This window comes from Sparus aurata, chromosome 1 (genome assembly GCF_900880675.1).
Source record: "Sparus aurata chromosome 1, fSpaAur1.1, whole genome shotgun sequence".
Classification (NCBI taxonomy): Eukaryota; Metazoa; Chordata; class Actinopteri; order Spariformes; family Sparidae; genus Sparus; species Sparus aurata.
Window position 1 is genome coordinate 16159278 of NC_044187.1, and position 27629 is coordinate 16186906.

The following is a 27629-nucleotide window of genomic DNA, read 5'->3' on the forward strand; positions in this document are numbered from 1 at the left end:
GCCTTCGTTAAGGGAATGTCAGTAAAAACAGTGTGTTTGCACAAGGTGTGAGTCACCATTTTGAATTTAACCTACACAATTTAGCAAAAGGTGTCCTGAAAGTGCTCACCATGTTTGGTTGTCACATTTTTAGTTCCCAATATCAGTAATACATGGCAATATGTCAGTTTCCTTTTGAAGACTCTTATCTCGGACTACACGCAGTCACATCCTGTTATGTACTGTATGTTATTAGTAAATCTAAAAATACCACAATAGACTAAATGCCTACGGTCAACCATCCAACTGTTCAGTAGGTGAAAAAATAGGAAAATGCTGCCTGACTACATTGTTTTAAAACAAAATTTTGTTAGCAAAATCGCCCTTCTATCAGTTAGAGGTCACTCGAACAGCAATCGATTTAAACAGAAATATAGGGAGCATAATCTAAATTGACAGAGGAAAACAGAAAAAAGGAAAACTAGAAGACTGCCTTATTTATATGGCCCATAATACAACCAAAGCAGCTATGTTTGGCAACTTTCTTGACTTTTCATCTGTGTAAAACAGAGTCCAGTCAATATGTGAAACAATAGTGTCTCGCTTCTTTTCAAACAGACAATGGCATGTGTTGGAATCCATTTCCTTGATTCTGACCTCACTCCAGGTCACTGCCACAAACATAACTGTTCTATTAAATAACTTCCAATAAAGAGTGACACTGTAGAGTTAAGCCCTGTTGATGAATTTGGTTTATTGGTTATAATATCAAAGAATAAAGAATATATTAAAGAAAAATGAAGTCGGTGTGATTGAAGGCAGTAGGATGCAAGGTTAATGTCCCAGATGGTAGATGGGAGGAGGAGTTGTCTGCTCGTCAGCTGTTCAGTCATGGCACTCTTCCCCCTTAACGCATTGTAATGTCAAATATGCTAATTCAGTTCGGTTCTCAAGTTTGAGGCCTTTGTTATCAGGGCTAAACACATAGTATTGTAGCTTTGTGTCAGGAAGTTATAATGTGCACAAAACATAATCTTACCCCCAAATAATCATCCTTATAAAATTAACTTCTTTCTGTTTTTCCACTGTTGGATTTCAGCTAATGTTATTTGTAAAGATGAGTCAAAAAACTTCAAAATAAAAGCAAAATATAGAGGATTAACCCTAACCCTAACCCTGAATTTGTTCAGATTGTGTATGGCATCCGCTGAGCAATTAAGGTAGTATTTTACAGAGCATGTAACCATTTAGCGAACATCAGGCCATTTAAAGATGAGAAAGTAGGTATATAAAACTTAAAGTTCTAAATAAGAGTAATATGCAAAGAGTGAAAGGAGCTTGCGTTACAAACTAATTGAATAAAGCTGATCTATGGAAAAAAGTGTCTTTGCAGGAGGCTAAGCAGCAAACAGAGCTTATGGTTTCACTTCTCTCTCTCTCTCTCTCTCTCTCTCTCTCTCTCTCTCTCTCTCTCTCTCTCTCTTCCAGTACAATATTGATTTCTGTCTCCCTCAATTATTAATGCGTGTCACATCCGCAGCATCTGCAAAACAATTGCAGCGCACAGGCACAAAGAGCCGCAGTCTAATCCATCATAATTATGAGCAACTCTCCTGCAGATGCTAAAGGAATGAGCAGCTAACCAGCACCAAGAGAGGCCTAGATCAAGCTTAAAGTGTTAAAAGAAAGGTGTGTCTTGCAGAAGAGAGAGCTGATCGTATTAATTATGTAGAATAATTTTTGGCATGGGATAAACAGGTTCTTGAAATATCCTTATACAATTTATCGAAAAACCTGTTGTTGAGTTTGTCCTCAGTATTTGCATTTAAAATAATGTAGTAACATTTGTATCTTGCATGTGTGTTTTCTGTTCACATCTTAATTGTATTTAGCTAGTTTTGACTCTTCACTGACTTTAACAAAGATTTTCTTAAACAAACTGTGTTCTTCCCCAACCTTTGTTTTCCTACATATGTTTGGGCTGAGAAAAGATGCATTTTCCTGACTTTAATTGATTTTTGGAGGTTTTGTCCGCCTACGTGCAAACAATTCTGCGCCATCACAACTACCTTCTACTTTAAATACCCGCAGGAATTTGGAATGCTTGAGCATATTTAAAAATAATGTGGACCTTTTTTGATTTTAACATAACATGAAACCCAATAGTCTGATTCTAATGTTTTCAACTTTACAGGCAGCATATGGATGTAATGCCATCTACCTAAAAGTTTCCGCCTCACGCTTACATTCATATTAAGCATTTGTCAGTTTTTAAACCTCATGAAGAAGTTTTTCCACAGTAACTGTACTTAATCATGATCAACTTCTTTAAGTCTCTCTGTATGTACTTAAAAGGAGTAAATAATGTCCTTGGTGCTCTGAGTAAAGTTTTGGGTCACAATTGGCGGGTGCTATGGTCAAGTTCAGAAAAATTTGTTATACAACCTTTGAAAACATAATTGGATCCAGCTTTAGATTTCCACAAAAGCCCTCCTGTTAATGTAAACCAAGTATGGGCTCACTATAGGCACTGACTGATGTTTGGGGGAGGGGGAAGGAAACAAAAAAAAAGGCTAAATATTTGAGGTACTATGGCATGTTTCATTTGGCATAAACGTGCTCCATCATCAGGCCTGATTGTCACATCTGGAAGTTGTTACAGCTGCTTATGATTCTGGCAGGGCTGTCGCCTCGAAACGACATGTTTTGTCCAAAGCCTGATAACTGTTAAAAAATATTTATACTGTGTCTGAACTGTATTCATTTCAGCAATAACAAGCATTGCTTTTGAACAGATGTAAGGTTCAGGTATGCTTATGCATTTCATGGATATTCTGCTACACATATGTCAAGTACTCTATCTCTGGGACAATTGTAGTCTGAGATAGTTTGCAAAAGTTTCTTTCAAGTTCTTAAAAGAAACCCTACAACACCAATGGACATCAATTTTGGGTTCCAACCAAAAAAGGCTGTTTAAAAAAGTAATTCAAGGCTTGAATATCCTGTGGTGACCCTACAGGGACAGTATTTATGATCAGGTTAATCAATGTCCTCAACCAATGTTCAAAATTCTCATGTGAATCATAATAGGGGCAAATAAATGAATAAATCTCCTTGTTGCAGTTGCTGTCAGGTCGACCAATCTGGAAAATCTGCACAGGAAGCAGTCAGGTGAAGCTCTGTCCAGGCAAGCAAGCAAGAGAAAAGACTTAATCATCTTCTTTTCTGTCAATCACCCCTCCAGGACATTAGCAGCCCTCCAGACCCCCAGACTTAGAGTGCTAAATCTCCCACTAACGAGCCAAGCCCTAACAAGAGTGTCTGGAAGCTCCCGCCATTGTCACAACAGAGCAGCCAGCTGCCTGTTAGCAGGTGGAAGAGAGAAGCAGGGCTCAGAAAACAAAGACTCGCTCAGGTCAGTGACTAGTGAAAAGAGCCTGAGAGGTGATTTTTTGTTTGTGTATGGAGTGAAGAGAGGGAATCTTGCATAACAAATATCACCTTTTTAAGTAAGAAAAAAACTGCCTTGTCATGCAGTCGTCCCCTAGAATTTGACGGGGGTTTGTTAGCCAGAGGAGTAGAGAAGAAATAACTAAAGAATAAAACCTCCTCATCTAGACCAAACAACAAAAAATCTACAAAACCAATGTCTCACTCTCACTTGAAAATAACTAATTTACATAAACCATAAAAAGGATTACATTAAATTATTTGATTTGATTTAAAAGTGCCCCCATATATTACCTGGCTTAACTGCATTGTATGTATTATTACCGCAAGGGTGTCTTAATCAAAACAACTGATTGTTGATTAAGTTTGAGGATGTTGTTGTCTTCACTGTTAAACAGCTACCATCCCTGATGTAGTACAGTTTTGACATGATTTGTCACATTCGAAGACTTTCTCCAGAAGTTACAGCGACAGGCGACCAAAAGAAACACACCTTCATAACGGAGGTCTAATCATTTATAGACATTATAATGTGGAAATCTTATAATATCTTTAATAGCTTTAATAGTTGATTTCTTTTCATAATATTGCGGTGAGATTGACAATACGCTGTAATTCAACAACTTGGACAATGCATTCAATGCGAAATAACATCAAGACAGCTTAAACTTCTACTAAATGCAATAATAAAACGTTAACACATCAGTTACACTCAGCCAGCGCTGGAACCTGAAGATAAAGAGCCTCATGAGCCGCTCGGGCAACAAGTTGCAGAACTAATCTCCCTTTTGCTGCTGTCAGACGCAGACGGATGTAAAGTGCCACAGCGGGACGCCACCACCAGCGGCGTAATCAGAAGTGACATGGAGCCTCTTTATGATTATGTCAAAGTTATTAAAATTGAAATGTGTTATTTTGACAAATGAGTAGGAGAGGACCATGTGGGAGTTGTGAAACGTGCACGGCGCCGTTTGATGAATTGCAAATCGGCTTTGCATCCAGAGGGCGTCCTCATTCATTCGACACAACATTTGGGCGTTCTCATCCGTAGCGGATCTGCTGATTTTGTAGATGGGGTATTAAAGATATATGAGATTGATTAACAAAGTCTTTATAACAACAATTTACTTAATGATTATTTTCCCTTTGGATTTGCTATTTTCGCTTACAACTGTAGGGAATAATGCACTGTATATCATTGATATACCGAAAAATGTGTTTTTAAAAATAGTCTCTTTGTTTTTGCAGTAGACTCTACACTCACTGAAGTAACAATGTAGGAAATAAAGGGAACATTTTACTGAAATATAAATAAACTGATGCTCCCTCCTTTTTTAAACTCTTTTTAATAGAAAGCATCTGATCCCTGAAAAACGCAACAATGAGGTAAGTGGGTGAATACCACTTCCCGACCCCATGTGACTACTCCTTTGTTTTGTCTGGCCCACGGTGCAGCCTGTAAATCAGTAACTCAAGTCAAGAGGTGAACACTGGTGCTAAGCTGCTTTCAGTGCAGCTCCGCTCCTATGGGACACTCCAGGCTTTACAAAGGACCGAACGGAGCCAAGCAGCTTGTCACAGTTGGATACACCCACACTGACAACAAAAAAAAAAAAAAAATCTTTGCAAACCCAGAACAAAGCCAGAGATCCCAGCTGAGTGTGTGCGCGCCTGTACGCGTACAAACAAATACACACACACACCAATTACGCAATGTTGTAAGTCCAGTTCGGTCTGCTTTAAGACATTTGGAGATTTGGCTACTTAATAATGTATTAAATGTGATTCACAGGGAGATCTATTTTTGCTTCCAGAAGTAGAGCACTAAACTTAACCAGAGGCTCAGCGCTGCAGCCGCTTTAGTGTGGATGCCTGCTGGAAGTTATAATGCTTTGATCTATTTTGGTTTTTCTTTCTAGTATCTAATGTCCACCAGGGAAATGAGCACTGTGCTTCAGTTTATGATATGACTTAACTTGCTTGGCTTGAACTGGATTCCCAACAAAGCCTTTTTTTGTTTTTCCCTCCAGAAGTCAACTTCTTTGTCTCTATATGCTGTTGTTTGGCTTCCCTCCCTCTCCAACAGCCTACACCTCCAGTCCTCTGCCCTGTAATTACACTTTGAGGTTCCTCTGTACTTCTATCTGCTATCATCTACTTCCCCTCCTGTTCACTCTATTATCTAGCCTGTGCAGTTATGACCTAAGCGCCGTTGTTGAAATGTAGACAGTCATTGCCCATAGTTATTGTCTCTGTAGCTATGTATTTTGCTGCCATTTATAGACGGTCAGTTGCTTTAGTGCTTTGAAGCCTGGGGGCGAGGGTGGACTCAGTGTGATCAGTGTTGTAAAACAATGGACACAGTTTGCACAAGAGTCATTTAAAGGCTGCAGCAATTAAGTGTCTTATTTCTTGCTCTACTTAATGCAGGAGTACACAACTTTTCCATTTGTGCATCAAAATACTAAAAGATCAACGTTCAGTCCTTACTATAATATAAAATTTGAGCTACAAATCATGGGTGTTTTGGATATTTAGTTGCCTTGTGTTTTGTCTTCCCAACTCTCATGTAACAAACTTTTAATGCACCAGACTCTCACTGTGTTTTTGTTATTCCCAAAGAGAGCTAGTGAAATATGAGAGCTGCCATAGTAGATGGGGTCTATTTGGCGTGACTTGGCAGCCGCATGTGACATTCACCACTAACGACAGCTGCTGGGAAACTCAGGTCTCTGCACTTTCAGGTTGAGACCAAGGCAGGCCAGGCTAAAGAGCGGTAGAGAGAGAGAGGGTAGATTTGGAGGCAGAACTGTAAATCAAATGCACCCTTGCCAAGCCACACCGCTGTTTTGCAGAGTAGTCCCAAGAATAAGCCGTAATCTCAAGTGTACATTTCCTATTCTTCGCTGAAATGGGCCCATTTGCACTTTCCTGTTTGAAAGATAAGAACACGGAGCGTGCATCCAGTCCTGAGACTATAAATTTTTTAGAGCACTCGGTAAAAGTAAAACCCACATGCCTGATGACCTCATTCACAACAAACTGCTCAATATTTATATCCGTTGTAATATAACCCGACTATTCCACAACTATCACCTGCTCCTCGCAACTATGCTAATCATTTAGCCACCATACCCACAGATTATTAGAAGAATTTGCTAGTATTAATGGTGCAATGTGTAATTGTTTTAAGTTTAAATCAATCAAAATTAACTACAATTATTAACAAATATGAATTAGTACATTACAGTTTTGAAGTTATGTCTTTGTTTTGCAGAGATGTCTGGAAGTTAGCATGCTAACAAGCTAGCCCCTGGCCATCATGTCTCGTGCTACTGCGTTGTACATTTAGAGGTAATTGTCCGATGGTATATTTCTGGCCTCGGGAGATCGGATGTATGGTTTACATAGCTACCCTGCTAACTGCATATACAGTTGGCAGCAGTCAGTGGGTACTCTGATAATATGCTGCCCCCTATGAGTTTGGAGTATGACTTCGGCAGGTGGCCAATTCTTACATACTGCACCTTTTTAATATTGTTTTCATTCTAAAAACATAACTTTAGTATTGCTAGGGTACTTAGGGTAAAAAGCGAAATCCAGTTCATATTAGTTAACATGACACTTGAAAGTATCAAAACATAAGGAAAAAACAGAACCAGAAATAGTGTTATCTCTAATAGTGTATATATTTTTTTGTTTTTTCTTTTGTCTCAGGTCCCAATGTATACAGAAGTAATACTTTAAACATGGTGTAAAATACACCAACTAAATAAGATTAATTTACCTGTAAAATTAATCACAAATGTTAGTGGTTTAGTCTCATTGGAGCCACTATGAAATCTAGTAAGCTTGCTTACTTGAAACTGACTGAGTTAAACTGACCTATTAGTTCTTCCTCAACTAAAACAGAAAGACAGATTGTGACATTGAGAATGTGATGGAAGTAAAACTAAGTCTGTGTTTATGACATTGATTTTGGTAATGGATATTCCCTGTCAAAAGTAGAAATACTGTAATGGCTGCTCTGTGTATGCTGACAGACTGGAGTTAGACAGGTCAGACTGCATGCTGCAGAGCTGCAAGTGAAACCTCATCCTTAGCAACCCCTACCAGTGTAATTAGGTCAGATGACTTGCATTCTACAGTTGTTTAAATCCCTCCTGTAAATATAGAACCGGCCTCGCTGCTCTGCAAACCCCATGACCTCCTACAACATTTTCACAACTCTGCATTCCAGCGCTCTGTGTAAACAACAAAGTCTCCTTAAGACTACTATTAAATCAAAGACTGATTTACTTTATTTGAAATGATTTGTTATGATCATTGCATTCTTGGTACTTAAAAATACATGCTCCACTCTTAACTTGCTGTAGGTCAAATTTCTGATATCACTACAACAATGGCAGGAGGACTGTTTCTGTATACATTTGCCAAATTTGAGTCTGTTGGAATATTCCTGTAAACATCTGTGTAGACATGTTGAATAATGACATAAGACATATGGCTCACATACGAACTCAGTGAGTTGACTCCACTGGAAGGATTTTTAGGGAAAGGTTGAGGGGTGGACTGGAAACTTTTGGAAGGTCAGAACACCCCAAGTCACAAAGCACAATGTGAAGTAAAGTGCTAGCAGCATGTGTTGCTACTGACGGTCAGATGCTCGTCAGGCACCATACGACAGATGTTCATTCATGTTCTAGATCTCACTGGGTCTCTTACCCAGGCATCTCACACTTGTGATTTATGTCACATGGCACGCTCACGCAGTGCGTACAATGCACCTCACATGGTTGCTCGTGCCCTCTCTCTCTTTCTTTCTATCAGTCTGAACATATGACTCTCTCCACCCTGGCTAAGAAACAAACGGCCCCTGTGTCTGCAGTCATTTTTTATAATCCCCCAAATTTACATGCTAGCTGGATCGTTGCAACATTTTCTTCGGAGCGCTTAGATCTTGTTGCCCCTCTGTCACATGAGCTACCTTAGCAACATGTGGGATCTACATACTGATAGCACTCCAGCCTGAACGGAAAGAGGAAATATCTAAACAAATTAAACATGAAAGTGAAATCCTTAACAAAAAAAAAGAGATAAAAGTAGACCACACACACTCAGAGCACTGGGTCATCTTACCATATTTCCCCATGTGTCAGATCAGATGAACACATTCTTTTCTTTTCCCTTCAAGGAACAGTTTGACATTTTGGGAATTATGCATGTCACCACTCTCATGCAAGTTCCAGAAATATAAAGCTACTCCAGGAGGTCACGGCTCCCTGTCTAGAAATAGTTCAGCACATAGTGTAAAACCACAACTGAGACACAACAAATAACATATATTGTAATCTTTAGAGCTGCTGTTAAGCAGTGTTGTTACTTTTGGTCAGAGCCAGGCTAGCTGTCTCCTGTCTTTGTGCTAAGCTTAGCTAACTGGCAGCTGTTTGAAGTTTGCCATTTCCCATACAGAATTCATCTAACACCTGTTAAACTCAAGTGAATATTTCCCAGAATATCAAACTATTCCTCTCTGTAAGGTAATCTACGATGATACGTAGCATTGTTTTCGTTAACAGTTGTACACCAACATATATTCATGGAAAGCTTTTACAGATCTATCCTACACATGTTAAGGGCATATACAGCTTCTATATTAGATTTAAAGATGGCATATCGGTTGTGTTGGCCACGAAAGGGAGGCAGATATATTCAAATTTCAGGATTGGATGCAGCACAAATGTCGGATATAATTCCCCAGGCTACACACTCACTCACACACACACACAAAAAAAAAATCAATACAGACTTCTAAGTAAATTAGTTCAGGGGTCTTGCAGCCTGAGGAAAGAAGCTGCTCTGTATTGTTGTGGCATGACAACAGATACTTCTGTATCTCTTGCCAGAAGGCATCAATGTGTACAAACTGTGGCTGGGGTTGGGGTTTCTCTTACTACCTTTGTATGACCAGTATTATGTAGTAGCTTGAGGTATTAAGTTAGTGATGTGTAGGCTCTATCAAAAACAGCAAAGATCACTGCAAGGGAAATCTGACTTATCACTGTACAACCTCAGGTCCAGTCATTGTGTCAGGTGAAGCAATGCAGCTTCCTGTTGATGCTCACCATGGACTAATCACCACATTGTGACGTAACAGTGGCTGCATCACGTGACACCCTGGAGCATCAGATCTCCTTTTTTCTTCCCTCTCCTGCCCTTTCCTTTCCTCTCCTCTCCCCTCATGGTTGACCACAAACAGAGCAAGTCGAATCAGCTTGATGAGAAATGAATAAAAAATGCTCACTCTTTCATAGTAGTACAAAAAATATTGCATTTCAACCAGATTCAACATATCACTCATGTTTATATTATCTAGCACTCTCATTTTCACATTCTCATTTCTTTACTTCTTAGGGGATTTTCAGTGATGCACGCATGCAAATGCCATTCAGTATCTTGGTCTACGTCTTTGAATCTGAAACAAGATTAATAGATTATGGAATGAAAAACAGAGGACATTCACTTCTGTTTGTAATTTCTTCCCTAGAGAGCCTCCTCCCCCCTCCACAAGAAGAACGGGTCTCTACAATCTACATTGTTCTTTATGTCTAATGCAAGACAGATGTGGCTGACTCATGGAGATTCCCACTGCAGTCCATGTGCTCCTCCAGCTTTTTGTCACACTTCCCTCTTTTAATCTATTTTGACATCTGTTAATGAACTGTAGTACCATTTGAGAAAGTTTGAACTACTCAGCATTGTTTTAATGCATTAATTTGTTTGCCATTAGTAGACGCTTCGTCCAATGCACAAAACAATCCAGTTTTTGCCTTTAGTCTGAAAGAGACAATATTCCTACTAAGCCTTTTAAATTTATGATTACTTATGGAAAATGAATACTCCCTTAATATTCTAATTGACATGCAGCCATGCATACTCCGATTAATGCAAGGAGGTCACTTCAAACTGCAGTCATGTTGCTCCCATTGTTGTCACCCCTCTGCAAGTTTTGCTAAACTGTGTCCTCCAAGCTAATCTTTTTCGACTTTGCTTGAGAAGAGACTGTGACACATACAGCTTATGCAGCAGGCAGTCTACTCAGTCAGCCCAATCGCCAGAATAAATGTTGGCACTGTAGGTTTCTGCAGACCATGGATATGTTTAAACTTAAAATTTCTTTATCTTTCTTTTTCAATTTTACGTTGTTGTGACGACACTGCGCTTATGCTCTGCTTAGGTTTCAGCACAAAAAACCCTCTTGGTTTAGCGTTAGGAAAAGACTGTTTTAGCTAGAGGCGACTGCATTGGTCGCCAGAAACATGGCTAGAGATCCTCTTCAATTCAACCGGTTTTCGTTTACGCAAAGACGGCTCCAAATTTTCCCTGAGGAAATATCCAGTGATATCATGATTACAAATGTGAAACGCCACGGTCCCTCGTCAAAAACATGTGGTGGCATTCTCACTTAGAAATGTAGAAACTGAAGTCACAGGCTTGGAAGCAGTTCAGTCTGTATGTGTGCCTGTGCCAACACTGTACGAGGCATGCTCTATTCCCCACTGATTTGAAACGGCGTAACATATCCCACAAATCATTGGACTCGTTGATGTAACCATTATTCTTGGCCCTCCACTATCTGATGGATACAGCGGCTTTTGCAACTGCAAAGGGTGGCCATCATACATTCTTCAAGCAGCAATTGTAGATGATAAATGTTAGCAAGTAGCTCAGTTTCGTAGAGTTTCTATGATTCTCATGCAAACTGCAGTAAGAACTCAAAATGAGATGCATATTCTGAATCCGCGGTATTCATGACCAAACAAATTCCCCTTAAACCTGAATAATAATCAGCCATGAGTAGATAAATTGGTGATTTCATGTATATGGATAGCTGACTAATGAAGGCCAGGAGTTTCACTGTGGGCACCTTTTCCCTGTAATGAGACATGAGTGTTACTGCCTCGTCACTAGCTGAAAACAACCTAAGATAATGCAGTCAGAAGGTGAAGCTGTAACAGTCAAACAGAGACAAAACTGCAATAATGAATTGCCTGCAGTTTTTATTTTAGGTTAACTGAACAGCCACCTTCAAGGTAAAAAGATAAATTGAGACAGGGAAAATCAACTAACAAGCCATATCAAGTGCTCATAGCCACGATTAAGAAGAACGTCAACACTAATCCAAGATTGTTTGATAGTGTTGAACAAGGTTCAGTGTTTTCTGTCTTCGTGGAGCTCAGGAAACGGTGGACAAGACACATGAAATATATTTTCTCATTAAAAGCCAGAAGGTTTCTCTTCTGAGGAGTTTCGACGTCAGTGATTTGTGGTTTGACAGAACTGGTTATGTTGCGTCTATTTTTTAGGGGCGAGGCTGCAGTGGGTGAATTGTTGACAGTTTTCCCCTTGACACAGTTCATGTTGTGGATCTGAAGCCTTTAGACTAATGGACAAATTCTTCAGGATGTTGCATGTTTTGCTGCTATAAGAGGAGTGGTACTGAATGTCTGAGTGCATTTAGTCTGTGAATATGATGGAGGTTTCAGCATGAAAAGAATGGCAACTATGAGAGGTGACAGTTTTTAAAATGTTTTTCTAAGTGACATTGGTATGAATAGCTCAGTGACTTTTGCTGTAGGGGATGAACCCCACCTCTTTGTACTACTGATACAACTTGTTTAGCGGGTATTCTGGAAAGACTACAAACGTCCAAAACATCATGCAGGCATTTACTACTGGTGCACTTTGTCAACCTGAATCAGTCGTATCTGTTCAGCATTTCACCCTTTTCTGCTAAAAACTGCTAGTTCAAATAATATAGTATATATCTTTATGTAATTGTTTAAAATTAGAAAATAAGATGGCATTATTGATAGTGAAACAGCCCAGACAACTGCTGATGACAAGCCACAGTGCTGTGGATCAGATCTATTAGTCAGCCAACCAAAAATAAAAAAAAAACATTTCAGTGAAACGGTGCCTTCGCTCAGAGCCACTGACATGCATGTCAGTGTAGACTGTTTCCAAAAAGAGGTCAGTCCAGATAGTAGACAGCCGTTGAACATTAGCCCAGGTCTGACTTCATAAACCTGTTAGTCTTGGCTTTTTTCATGTTTAATCAGCACAACCTGAAAAGAAAGCCTGCCTTGCTCGGAGGCAGCCTGTGCAAAGCTTACACATGCAGTCTAAACCTTTCTCCGTGCCTTCAAGCTGCATCACATGGGGACTCTAATTAAGAAATGGGCTTCAGAGCGTACAAACCCTGTAACCTGCCCCCAACCCCTCACCATGCTGCACTTTTCCTTCCAAGCTGCTCTGTCTCGTCTCCCCTCCGAAACCCTTTGTCTATGCATCAGTCAATATATCTGACTAACTTGATGAACTGTGCGCACGGCAAAGTTAATTTCTTTCAGAGTGCATGGTAGCCATGGCGACCATCTTATGAGCGCTCCAAAGCCCATCTGGTCTAAACATTACCGCGGCACGGCTGACTGCAGAATAGGCTGCTCTGCCGCGGTGTGCACATGTGCTTTACCCATTGATCCTGCCAGTAAATCAATAGTGCCACATATTCAGAAGCCTACATTTGCACTTGTGTGGATCAACACCTTTTAAAATTGCGTTTTGGAAATGTGCACAGCTGCGAAACCTAAAAGGAAAGATACAGTTAGAGCTCTTAGTTGAAACAGAAGAAAGAATACTCTATGTTGACCTTTTCCTCCTCGCTCATTTTCACATCTACTACACTCTGGCACGAGAAGGAAGCATACACAAAGCCAAGGGATGAACAAACGCCGATTCCCATGTTCCTCCAATTCACCTTCCAGCCTGCGAGTCTTGGCATGTGATTAGCTCACAGGCACATTTATTTAGCAAATATTTCCTTTCTGTTTGCATGATCCAAATCCAAACCAGCTTCCAATTAAACAGGAAGCGGAGTTGAACAGTAAACAGAGCGAAGGGAAACATTATGATAGAAGGGAGATTTAAACATGGCACACAACATGGCAGTGGAGGAATTCTAAATGAGCTAAATACCAGGGCAGATTTTAGTTACTTGCGAGCTACAGATAAAGGGTTTATCTTGAACAAAAAGCAAGGTTGGTCATCCAGTTCCACCTTTCTCCTTCTGCTCATCAAGCCTGAAGCCATAGATATACCATAGTAGTACCCAGAATAACTTTGAATAAAGAAATATTTCATATGGGCTCATTTGTCATCTGGACAGGGGAATGTAGTGATATTTCTTCCCTCGTTGGTTTCCAAGCAGCCCAGCCTAAGCCACTGTTGCTAAGCTCCCTCTTTCCCTCCACTGAGTGAGTGGGAGGCACGTGACTCTCTCACTGAATTGAAATCACAAATCCTTCTGAGTGAGGGATATTTTGATTCATGGCCTCAGTGTGAGGATTTATAAACCCTTCACCATATCTCTCACACCATAGAAATTCATCAGAGAGCACAGAGATGTTAAATGATATTTAATGGGTTCCTTCCAATGTCCTTCAAATATGGCAGACCTTCAGGAAACGTTTGGTCACGGTTTGTCGTGTAGCTTAGTGTTTTACTGCATTCGTGTCCACCACATCTGTAAGATTGTTGCTCTGGTCTGGAAAGTGGTACAGCCATTGTCACCGCACTTGAAGCCATGCTTGAATCCTGGGTATCATCCAGTCAAGAGATCCAATTCGTTCCCAGAGCTAAGATCAGAAACTTCCCCCAATTAAAGAACACATATATGGACGCAAAACGATCTGATTGTCACTGAGCAGTCCGTCTCGGAAAGACACCAGCTGCTGCACTCGTACATTCCACTCAGGAAACCTAATATTGAGCCTGAGCCACTCGAAGCCCTCAGAAGTAGCAAGTGATGTCATTCAAGGCCTTTGGTAGGGTTACGCTTTTAAATGACATTCAGGACCAGCTGTCTGTCTTTGTGCTCCTTGTGTAGACAACGGGGGGCCATGGGGCCTAACCTTTTCAGTGACAGCTCCTAGCAGCAAAACCATCCATATCTGACAGCCATTTTAGAGGAGGGCAACCAGCCATTAGAAGCAGTGTGAACCCAGTTGAGATTGTGCTATCATGATGGAGCTTTGCAGATCTTGAGCCATCAAAAATCTTTCTCAGATATTGATCTAAATTAGCCAATTTCACACAGAAGATGGATTTCGACGAGAATTATGCTAAACGTCACTTCTTTTGGTCCTGAAAGCCATTTTTTTCCAACCCTAACCTTTCAGGATTAGACCTGTGTCAAAGCCTTGTCATTGTCACAGATGTGATTTAACTGGAACTGACTGGCCGCTATACATTTTGACATGAGAGTCTTACCGAGGATAAGATCCTAGCATGGGGTTAGGTCACTATTCAAGATTTGTAAGGCACATTGACAGCCTGTGTGCATGTTTTCTACTTGTTACGCCATACATAGTTGACCCCATTTTCAAAAATTGACATCTTGGCTGGTCAGGAGGCATCCTTCATTCTCAGATATGGAAACACCAAGGGTTTTATCTGCATCTGTTCACCTTCTTGACTAATGACAAACAATACCCTTATCCAAAAGCTCTAGCTATACCTCAGTTGTTATTTATACATTCACTAAAGATTACTTTTTTACTCCTAGAATCAGGAAAAGTATCTCTGTTCACTGCAGTTGAAAGCACCATTGTGGACTAAAACGCATGTTGAGGTTTTCTGCATGAAGTTTGTTGTCGAGCAGAACTGGAACTGCAAAGGGAGTTTGTGAAATCATCCGACTTGACAGAAACACTTTCAGCCAGTTTAAACTCTGTCCTGTCTCTATTAAGGCCTTCACCTGAGCCGACGCTATGTGCTGTCAGCAGGCCTGCTCTCAGAGTCCACGTCCTCGAAGCACGGGCCCCGTTCTTACCGCGGCTCTATATTCTTAACGTCTCGTAGCAGAACCCGGCGAAAAACGGCTTTCAAGAAGATTGTCCAACCGTAGGCGAGGCGGGCCGGGCGAGAGGCGGGAAGGGATGCTATTCGCTTTGGGGATGGTTGCGTAACATCTCACTTGCCTCCCTCTCTGCGGAATGCCAGGATAGTGTTTGTAAACAGAGCGGGCCATGTGCCTGCGCTCACGTGGAGGAAGCTTTTGAGTCGCTGCCCTCGCTGCCTCACCCCTGAGGTAAACCCTGACATCGATACATGCTCGCAGGGCCAGCTACACTCCCTCCGGCCGCGTGCCACTCGAACAGAGCCTTATCACTCTCACTCCATAATTACGCCTCTGCCCGACTAACAACGCGCGGCCCCGTGGAGAAAGGCGGCCACGAGTCCCATTTTGGATTCACTATGCGTCTCGTTCGGCGATGACTGACAACATTTTTGTATGTTGGACTCATAAAAACGTTATTAACATAACACAATCCCAGTGGTGACCAATAATCCACTCGCAGGCCACAATTACAACAAACTCTCTTCGACAATGAAAGGCCTTCATGGGACGGAAAGCCAAGATTCTTGTTGGGGGTTAAAGTGGATCTGGTTAGGCAATTATTGATGACTAACATATTTTTTGGTGATTTGGCTTCAGTTCATAGGCATTCTATGGTATACCACATAATGCTAAATAAGGTAGCATATGGCATGCAGCTAAATAATTTCCCTCAGAACTCCACAAGCATTTCTGAGGCTACAGCTCATTCAACCATATCCAGCAAATTCACCTTTTTTTTCTATTTTCTTTTATCAACAAGACAGCTGACACTGCCGTTGCACAGTTGTAGTCAAATGCTGTGCAAATACTTTTTTTTTTTTTTAGACTGTGTGCAAATATGTGACTGCTTTTATGGCACAAAGGTTCCATTGCAGCAACACCCTGAGTTTGTGGTTTGCTGCTTCTCCCTCGCTCTCCATAGAAAAACAACCCCCAATAGCAGACAAGAGGGAAATCAATATTGCAGAAATCAATACAACACTCAGTATCTCGCCATTTTGTCTCAGGAAAGCAGTGGAGCTATGACCGTCCAGCAAGGTAGTGCAAACTAAAATGTCTAACCTGCCACTGGGCCTGTTGCTCTGTCATTTGTGCTGCAGCCCCCTGGCTCGAAATATGATGCGTGGGCTGGACAGAGCGGGGTCAGAGGTGAGGGCTTGGGTAAGGGCTTGGGTATTGTAAGTGGACAGCATTGTTGTGGGACGCTATGGCAACTGGACATTCTTCCCAAAGGTGATATTGTCTTTGCCCTGGGAGTGACATAAAGGGGACTTAGGGCCATGACGAAGGAGCAATCCAACCGCACGGCTTTATCTGTAGGTGTGGATGGATGAGAGAAGCTATGTGCATGTGATTGATCTATCTGGGCCCTTCCCCCACTCAGCCCCCTGTAGGCCCATTAAGGCTCTGGTGCCTTTTTCAGCTGCTGATGTAACAGCAGCCATGCAGAGGCTCATGGAAACACCCCCAGCAAAATGTTGTGCTTGTTTCCCAATTTTTCTATCGCGGCACTTTTATACTTTTGTTAATCCTGCAACTGAGCAGAAACTGTTCAACCACACTGTGGCAACCATTAATCATTTGCATTGAGTCTGAAAAAAATGTTCATTGTCCATCTAAACTATGCAGTACATATACAGTAGCATCATGGAATGAGATGTTTAATGTGCCCATAAATCAAGAAATCCAGAACAGACAACTACCTCAGCCTCAGATTTTTTTTTTTTGCCTATTCAATCGCAAAGGTTACGTCAAAAAAACTAAATGTTAACAACTGCAATGACCTGATCTTCCGCATGAGATGCCACGTGTAATACACACACGGAGGCATGCATCACCTGATCTCGTGCAGTCACAACATACTTAAAGAAATACTATGGAGACCATCTCGCGTAAGCGCTCGTGTTGACATCCCACAGCCAGCGACCATGCTTGCCGTATCAAAACACAGCCACGCCGTTGCGTCAGAGGGGCAAAACACCACCACTGTTGGTTTGAAAGTTACCAAACGGCTCGGAAAAGGCTGAATATGGGATTCTCCTGCACTGCGAGCTGACAGGGTGTGTACTGCAGTGTCGAGGCTACATGGCTCTTCAAAGGCCGCCACAGAAACGCTGCATGTAAACACAAACATTCTGAAACAAACGCTTAATTCTGAAGAAGTAAGAGAGCATTTGGCTGTCAGAGGATACTGTTCTTCTTTGTGTCTCATCAGCTTTCAAGCCACAAACATTACTTTGACTTAGCTGCCTCTTCACTTCTCTACAGCCCATTTCATCCACACATTTCTCTCAGTCTTCACTGGTGGTTTTAAATTCTAGTGGAGAAAAAAAGCACTGTGTTAGGCTCCAACTAATCTGAATTCCTGCAGACTGCCAAGGCTGTTAAGTCCCAATGGCCAGTTAAAGGTTAGTCATTATTCTCCACCTTGCAGGCATGCCTTTACTTTGCATTTTACTTGAGGCCATGTGGCTACATTACGACTGTTGGAATACACAAGCCCCAATACACAAACCTGAGGGAGATCAGTTATATTGTAATGGGCCATTCAGATGTTAATCTCACAGTAGCACTTGGATTCAGAAAAAAAACTAACAACCAATTAGTGATTGGCTAATTGAGATAAGGACCATAACAACTGAGAATTTACACGTTATTATCATTTGTTCAACTATCGTATGCATAAAAAATATGCTTACGCACACAGAAAAAAACTAACTGTTAGGGTTTGGAGGTGTTGACCTCATTGTTATCACTCTTTTTTTTGGTAGTTTAGTTCCTCTATCTGTGCGAGTATTTGTTCACCATGCTGATGTTCTGCCCCAGTTTCTTTAAAAATGATTACATATCAGACACAGACACGCATTCCTCTTTGTTCTGTCAATAATCTATTTGTCAATAGCTGTTGCCTAACCGGCTGCTGTGTCCTTTAACTGCTTGTGCAGCGTTAAAGATGCGCAATCCTGTCGAGAAGACAAAGTTTAATCAACTTTGAGAAATAAGATTGTTTGTTGCTGCTTTACTGGCAACAGTCGGTTGTTTAGCCTCCAAAGAGGGAAAACCTGCTCCAGTATTACCTTACTTGTTCCCCCAGTTAATGGTGCAGTAGGATAGAGTTTCATTTCCTACAGAGCTTTTCTGACCTTGTCTGCCTTCACTACACTCTTCACCACTATAACACCACAATTCTCTTCTCTTTTTCGCCTCTCCTTGGGATTTGCCTTTGTGTCTGCTTGTCATTCAGTGGTGAAAGCAATGAAAGCTGATTAACAGAGATACACAAAGCCAGAAGCTAGTCCAGCTCCACTGCTGTGCACACACTCTGCACTCACTTACTGCTGGGCAGACACATCCAGGTTGGACTTTTTACTCTCATATATATACATATAGTCGCCTGAACAGAATCAATAAACACATACACAGGCGTGGATGAGAAGATAGAAAGCTAACTGAGGGTACGACTGCCCGCATCGAAATATATTCCGTAAAAATAGCATTCTGTATAAGCTAATAATTACACATAAAGGTTAAAAAAATGTGTTTCCTCCCTTTTTAAACAAGTGTACACACTCGAATACACTCAAACACACCTTTAATAATATGTGCCCGTTCCAAAAGAGCTGTGTTGAAATGCTGAGTAAAGGCAGAGAGCTTCACACAGGCATTTAAATGCTTCTTAAAGACAAAAAAAAAAACTACTGACCAAGCAGTCTAAGTACACCATTTTCTATGATGCGTTCAAAAGCAGCAAGAATGTTGAGTGAACAAAATGCACAGGAAAACACAGGAGGTGTCTTTCAGTTTCAGCCGGCACCAAAAAAAAAAAAAAGAAAGAAAATCGTCAGCCATGTTGGAGTAGCTTTATCTAATATCCCCTCCTTATTATGTTGGCTCTTGCTTTTACGGTGGGGGACATTTGCTATCCCTCGCCTGCTACACAAAACACCAAAAACACACCCGGGGTTAAAGGCAAGGAAAGGGCTGAGCAAAGTATTAACACACTAATCAAATCCTCACCTCCTTTTTACGTCCCTCCACTTTGTAGAAATTCCAACAAACCGTCTGGATCTCCTCTTTAACAAATCCTAAAGGGCAGCCATCTTGCCTCTTTCTGTTCTTCTATGAAACAGACTATCCTCCACATCAATATTCATGGAAACCAGTCTGACGTCAGCTCTCATCATCAGGAGAAGCCCGGGTGTCGCTGTTCGCCGGCCGGAGAAGCACGCTCATATGTGACTCTGGCGTAAAGGCGAAGGAGGCGCAGAGTAGATGAGATGTGGCTGCCGGTCGGTGGGAAGAGCCTCGCTTTGCTGGCAAACTCAAATAATCACAAAATCACTTTCCTGCTGAGTCCTCCCCACACAAAGAGACAGGTTTTCTTTCCCTCCTCTGCTCCCTCCTCTTTTTTTCTTCTTCCCTCAGCCGCACACAATAGTGCACACTCTGATGGCTGCCCTGAAGCACTGGACTGGATTCAGTGAGCAGGACAGGACTCCACCCCCCAGTGCACTTTATGTTGAATATTGCACTGGTCTCAACTGTCTGGCTGTGGCTGAGCACAAGATGCCTCCACCCCCTTCCTTTTCTCAGACAGGAAGCTGAGTGACTCAGGGTTTTTCCCTCCCTTTTCAACTCTGTCTTTCTCAACTTCCTTCTTTCATTTTCCTTCTTTCTGTGTCACACGCACACGACTTCCCCAGTAGTGTAACGGCGCTCATTATTGAAGGCAGCGGTCAGAGTTGGCCGGTTTGGAGTCCAACCAGTCGAACAGCGGCTGTGTCTTATTTTGGCACGCCTCGCCCCGGCTGGCTGGCTCATTTTTTTGAGTGTAAGACAACTCTACATAGCCTACTTTGCTTCATGCGTCTGCCAAGACCCACCTCCTGTTGACACTGGCCACGTGGGCTCGAGAGAGATAGAGGGAGCAGTGTGTGAGAGGAAAAGGGGGCTGAGGGTGACTGAAAAGAAATTCAGCCCCTGGAAAGTTGTTGAAATAACCCCAGGTGAAAATGTGCTGTAATGGAGTAGTGTCACCTCAGCTGTGGTTTTTTGTTGTGGGTTTCTGTGGTAGGTCCTCTCAAAGGGCTGTCAGTCTGAGGTTCGGTTTGCAAAGTGCGCGAGAGCGTGTTTGAAATCTTTGAATTTAAAGGTCATAATCGTACACACAGTTCAGTTGATGCCGGCGTTTAGACTTAAGTTTTTCTGTGAAAGAGTCCTTTTTTCAACACGTGGTAACAGCCTTAACCACAATGATCAATAGTTACAGACACCCCCATTCACTTAACTATTCAATTCTCTCTTTACTCCACTAACAGGTGGGTCTTGTCTGAAAATAATCTCCCTTTAGCTGCAGTTAAGGCTTAAAGGGAGACCCCACCTCCTTCCCAGCAGCCCCTGCCTTGGTGCAGTGACATTTGTTGACTCAATAGTTTCAGGCACAGAGCAGAAAAGGAGATTTGTTTTTACACAGAATGGGGGAGGGGAAGAGGCAGGGAGGGAGGGGGGAGGAGTAACTCTAGCTTCGACACAGATCCTGTTGAGACCAACTAGACCCTTTTTTACATCAGGTTTGGCTTCTGGCTTTAAGTCAGCTGTTACTCATGTGGATGTTGAACTGGTTAAGTGAGCATTTTTTGAACCACATTATACAGATTGTGGGTGTAGTTCACTGGCCAGTAAACCTATAAAACATGATCCAAAGGACTCTATTTCGATGAATCTGGGTAAAAGTCCTCATTTATTTCCTCTTTAACTGAACAAAAAGGAGGAGATGCAGGTTAAAAGAACCCATAAGGGCATGAAAAACACTTTCAAGCCCCGAAACCTTCTGGTGTCTTTATTCCTTTATTGTGAAACAAAAGCTATAAATGGATATCAGACAGAAGGTCCTGATATCTTGAGTGCACATGCACCACAGCAGTATACAGCCTTCATCTGTTGTGTCAGGTAGTATTGTTTTAATCAAGGGACTGCAGTAAGTATTAAAGTAGCGTTAAGTGTAAAAGCAACTGAGCTGCTATCAGTAAGTGGTCAGTCTGCTCTATTTCTGGGTGATAAGATGTTGACCCAGTTTCCAGTGGACAGCTGACAGTGGTGTGTTTGTGTTTGCCTTGTGATGTTAGTCCTTCGTTACATGGAGGTAATGCGTATTTTCTGGTTTATTTAGTCCTCTGTGACGGTGGAGAATGTCTTGGGGCTGTGGACAAAACAAGACATTTCAGGATGTCCAGGGTTGTAGTGGCATTTGTTCAGTTATTAATCACAGTTTCTACAGTGGCAATTGTGCAAACATTAACGTTAGTCAGTTATAACTGACGTCATGGTGACATGTTAGACTGACTTCATCAGGTCGAGAAGGTGATGCGGCAATCAACCAAAACATCAGTTTTGAATGATTATACCCACTGTATTTAATAAGATGAAAAAAGTCAAGTAGCATGAGTATATGTACATGAGTATATGTACTTAGTTACATTCCACCGCTGTTACCTAGCAGGTATTAGCAGAAGCCAACCCGTTGACTTGACTACTGGCATTTTTTGAGGTGGAACATTTCTTTAAAGATAAAAAGAAATGGTTAGTTGCAGCCCTGGTGATAGTTGGGGAACTCCTGTCCCTCTCAGCTTAAATCCCCAGATGAGTTGTAAAGATCCTGAATAAATGAACAGCCTCTTTTTTCCCTACACTTCCCAGTTGCCATCAAAGCGCCCCTGAGCAAGGCAGTAAACCCGCCACTGCCACAATGAAGCGTCCCAGTGATCGATGCTGTAGGCCTTTCAGATGTTGTTTAGACTGGTCAGCTTCCTTCCAGCTCCCTCAGGCAGCTGTAAACAAGGAAGTGCACTCAGTCAGCTTGTCTTGTAAAACAACAGTTGAGCTTCACTTCAAAGTTTTTGTTCTTGTTGTCCATGTCAGCTATCTCTCTGCTCAGTTGGTTGCATTAAAAGGGTGGAAACACAGGTTGATATTCACAAGCAGCGGGCTTGTGTATTTTTAATCTTTGAATTAATTAATTTGCTGCTGTTTGAATTTGAAGGGCTTGATTTTGTAGACACAGCGCTCCAGAGGTGCATTTGTCAGAGCGCGTCCCGCTTGCGACTTAAAATGGCCGTGTTGACTCCTGCCACGCGTATTGCCAGCGGTCACACTTGGCCGGCCTCCCCTGAAAGCTACTGTAACCTCGTAAATCAGAGATTATCTCGTCATTGCTCTCACCATGTCACATTTCAAAGGACTGCAGGCATGTGCCGTCACCTCATCTGTAAACACACAGCCGCGGCCTCACGCTGACCCAGGGTCATCAAAATTTAGGCACACTTGTCACTTGACTGATTTCACACCTAAAGATGACGATGAGCACTAGTGGAGGATGTTAACGAGTGTTCTCGTGGGGCTGGCGCTTGTGCTGATTTATGCCAAACAAATCAAAGAGAGGATCAGTCTGCCTGCAGAGGTCAAAAGATGTGGACCTGTGCTCTTTAGATCTGTGTGTCATTGTGGTGGTTTATAGTCCTACTCCCTAAACAGGCTTTATTTTTGCTCTTTCATGAAAAAAAAACTGTGGCTTTAAAGCGCCAGTGCACATTATCAAAGTGGGTGGTGAGACCACAGAGGGAAATGAGTCATTCGTTCAACGTTTGACTCGCCATGTACATAAATGTAACTGACAAAAGTCACAAAGTCTGCTGAATGATAAAGACGGCTTCGCAGTTTGTTGAATTCCCAGCAACCAGGCCGATGTAGCCAGCTGAAATACTGCCAACTGTCCTTTCAAATTATTAGAAAATGTAAAGTTCTTCGCACCTCCCTACATTTTTTGGGCGAATTACCTTATTAACAATCCTTTAAATTGAGTGTTTGATTGTTTTTCATGAAATTCAAATAAAGCTGGCCGCTGTTTGAGTTTTCATTTGAGGAGCAACCAGGTTTTCCCCACAAAATTTGAATGAAGACACAGCTCTTGGTGTTTTTTTTTTCTGCCGACATGACTATTGTCAGCTGGTGTTATATCTTCCCTTCAGGCCATGGACACACGCTTCCTTTTATTTCTCTTGTTTTGGCTTTCTGCTCACAGCAGTACTGGTGCTTTTTACCTGCGAAAAACAGATCTTTGTTTTCCTGAAACCCTGTTTAAAACTATTTAGGAAAGACAAGTTTATTTATATAGCACGATATTATACACACTATTTTTCACGATTGTTTTTGAATTAACTCATGATGCCTTCGACATAACCTCACTTTGCTGCCTTGAAATGTTTTGTTTTTTATATTTGGTGTGAGTCATTTGCTCCTAAATTAGGTGGAGACTCAATTCAGTGGCTCGCGATGAAGGCAGTCTGATTTACAACTTTCTTTACATTGGTCTGGAGGTGGGGAGGAAATAAGGTGACATCTGAGACGCGACAGAGCTGCTGGGGGGGGGGGGGGGCTCGTCGGGAAGCTGAGAAAACCAGCGCTTCTCACAAGCACCGGTGGTATTAGCACACACCTCACCTGGGGCTATCTAAACACACACAGACAAACTCTTTACGTAGGGTAATAACTAGGTATCCTCAGCAAGCCGCCGACCACTGCACCCCCCCAACCCCCCTAACAAGATGTCACCCACGGCTGCCCCTCCTCCTGTAGTTATCTTAAAAGACAAGGGAGAGTCGTTAGTGTGGGTCTCACATAGCCTAATTGTTTAAGCCACAGCAGGGGGTCCGGTGGGGGTCGGGGGTTTTAATGAAAGAGAGGGAGAGTAACTGGTGAGCACTCACTGAGCTCCACAAGGCACAGAATTAGAAAATATTTGTGCTGTTTTATCCAAACTTCTGCACATTTGTAAATCCCAGGACTTTGCCCCGGCGTCACAACGCCCCTCTGTCCGCGGTGCGTGTGCCATCTGACCATTCACAGAAGTTCCTCCCCGGGCACAGCAGGGTTGGACAAGGCCAATCACGGCCTGCCGCTGTTCCCGTGGCGACCAACTGCTCCTGAGAGGTTTAAGAGCTGGTTCCCGCATTCAGGCTGCAGGTGCTTCCATCCTTCCTTTAATACAGACCGCCCCCCCCATCTGAAGCCTCTGTAGGCACGGCCCTCTGTTAAGAGCGGGGAAGCCCTTTTTACCAGCTGTGTGATACAATCTTCTCCACCACCTCACACATGTCTTGTTCCCAGAGGGGAATCATCACCTGGGTCACTGCTGTGACACAGTTTCAGTTTTTTGGCGCAGATTGTAGCTACTTAGCCTGTTACAGCTTCCATAAACCATAAGAGGAAAAGCAGTAAAAAACAAGTTGAAATGAAAGTGTCACACTTATGGACAGTTAAGAATTAGCAATGTTAAAGGTACAGTATGTCGTTTGGGGAAGACATTTTAATTTAGAGGAGAAAGACCTTCATTGACTGTTTTTTTATTAATTCATTTTATTAGTTATTAGTTAAACAAACTAGAAAAACAACCTCTCTTTGTTTTCATGACTGACTAAACACTGACCTTTAAAGAACAACACAATTTCATACTGTTGTACTTTGTTTAGACTTGGCGGACCCTGCCACCTTTCTAGCTTCAAACAGGGGACCTTATTTTCCCCTGAAAACAACTTGTTTATTCAGTTAAGGAAAAAATAGATATATCTCAGTTTGTATTATTACCACATTGATATTGTAAATATTAAAATTAAATGATAAAATTCTCAGTTTGAATGTTTTCTCCAAAATTACATATTGCTACTTTAATTTATTTGTCGCAGCTTTACTTTTCTGTATTCTTCTTTTATATGAAATATGATGTGACATATTGAACACATGTCTCTCAGTAAGAGACACAAAAAAACAAAACAGAAACATAAGAAATACAGAAACAGAATAAACTAAATAAGATAGTGTAAAAGGAGTTAATGCAGACATCAGTGCCAACAGTAAAGATGAATTGAGGGAAAAATAAGTAAACTACACTTAGTTACAGTTTGATTTTTAAATATAAAAAGCTGTGGAGAAGTAATAAAAGGTAATATTGCACCTGATAATGTAAAAGTGGAAACATTGTATTGAAAAGTAAAAAAAAAAGTAGTCTTGTACATGACGTTGGAACATTATCTGTTTCAGATCGCTGTTGTAGGCAGAGATGTGGACGGGAGTCATGTGACCTGGACACTCTTTTGATCACTTGCAACTGTGCGTGACAGAAAAAGGCTGACTTGAGTCTCAGAAATGGCAGTATGCCAGTGTTTAAAGGGGATGGGGGAGGGAATATTCTTTTGGTTGAGAAGAAATTAAGGAATAATTTAATTATCTATTTCTTGTCTGATCACATTTATTTCACTGAATATCAATAATTAGAATATTTAGATTAAATTCATACTATTCTATACAGGTTAATAAAATTGGCCGATAATACCATTATCAGACACGTACTTTAACCTTGTCTTCTCTCTTTATCAAGACCGGATACTGCAGGTTTTCTGTGACTTGACTTGACTTGCCCAAGAAAAAATGTCATCAGACTTGAACCACGACTTGCTCACATGCCTGGTTGCAGGAATTGTTTTAAACACTCTTGACTGAGGCTTCACAGGGACTGAAAAGTTGGTATTATTAATAGGTTGTGATGCTGAGCGAGAGCAGCGTGCAGCATCTTGTTTTCTCAATGAACTTCCCATAAGCGACTGCATCTGAGACAGTCGGTTCCTTTGTGGGGTAAAAAACATGTTTAACATCAACAGAAAGCGCAACAGAAACTATCCCTACCCACTGTACATCTGTGGCACACACTTTTGTAGAATTTTACACAATTCCCAGTCTGATCAGGTTTAAAATTTAGTCGACAGGCTGCACATTTTAAAAAGCACCGAGTCCCCGCTGTTTAACTGCATTCTCTGGTGTTTGGCACGGAGCAAACGATGACCCCTGCTGGTGAAGCATGTTGACCTACAATGCATCAGATCCTCTTTTTAAAGGCCGTGTGTTTCAGTATGAGCTGGCTCGTGTTTCCTTTTAGGCTATTTGTCTCTTGTGAAACCTGATTGCAGTTTTTGGAATTTATTTCGTGTATATACTCTAGTCTATGTATTCCAGTCTAAAGTGAAAGAACTAAAGTGAAATGTTCAAGTGAGAGAAAATCTGCAGGATTTTTTTTTTTTTGCAAGAGGCACAAGTTGTTCTTTCAACACTGATACAATCTGCGCCTGTAAATGAACAAACACGAGAGGCAGCCACTCCATGTGCAGACAGCTGGCACTTGACATTTGTGACTGTTAATGTCACATCATACCGCAGCAGCAGGCTTTAATGTCCCCACACTGTCTAAACAACGTTCTGATTCACCGTCCTCCTACAGGTGGCCTCCTACGGTTCGGCCTCCACCTGCCTGCCAAATGTCCCGATAGCAGACGCTCTGCAGCAGCAGCCAGAACACATAACAGTCACACCCTTTTATTCCCTGCATGTCACATAAATATTACGATAGTGGTGTAAGGGTAACTAGTTTGGAAAGTTCACTGTAGGTTATGTATCTGTGTCACTGCTGATGGAATGTAACAAAGTATATTTACTCGAGTACTGTACTTATTGAGGTAAATGAAGTTTTCAGTTTTTATTGCTACTTTATACTTCCACTCCAAAACTTATATTTTTAACTCCACTACGTTTAACTTAGGGGCGGCTGTAGCTCAGTAGGGGCGGCTGTAGCTCAGTGGGTAGAGCTGGTTGACTGGTGATCAGAAGATCACTGGTTCAAATCCCGGCTCCCCAGGGCGGGACTGAGCTACATGTCGAAGTATCCTTGAGCAAGATACTGAACCCCAAAGTTGCTCCTGATGTGCAGTTGGCACCTTGTGTGAAGGCAGCCACTGCCATCAGTAAGGGTCCTGCGATGAACTGGCGACTCATCCAGGGTGAACCCTGGCCTACGCCCATAGAGTGAAACTGGATTTGGCCCCAGTAAGCCCCGCAACCCCTTAGGGGGGAAAAAGCGGCAACATCCCGCGACCCTCACGGATAAGCGGAAGAAGAAAACGGAAAAAACGTATAACTTTAGAAACTAGTTCTTTTTCAGATTGCATCCTGCATCAAAGACAAAATAGCATTACATTAAATTTGTATCAGTTTTCAGATGATAAAACAAAACAGTGATTTAGATAAATGTAAAAAGAAATATGAATATGTGGTCCATTAATCGGCCCTGCTGATTTTCTGTCGACCCATAGTTGTCATTATATTCATACATGTAATTATATATATATATGACTTGTAC

General features: G+C 41.8%; 1 protein-coding gene across 2 annotated transcripts in view; it reads right to left on the minus strand.

The window, feature by feature from the left end:
• The window catches only part of tet2 (tet methylcytosine dioxygenase 2), a 30477-nt gene extending 10636 nt beyond the window's left edge, over nucleotides 1–19841 (minus strand). For both annotated transcript variants that reach the window (XM_030412562.1, XM_030412554.1), the window contains exon 1: nucleotides 19409–19841. The gene's annotated coding sequence lies outside the window, so the exon portion shown is untranslated. The remainder of the gene's footprint in view (nucleotides 1–19408) is intronic.
• Between the last annotated feature and the right edge of the window lie 7788 nt (nucleotides 19842–27629).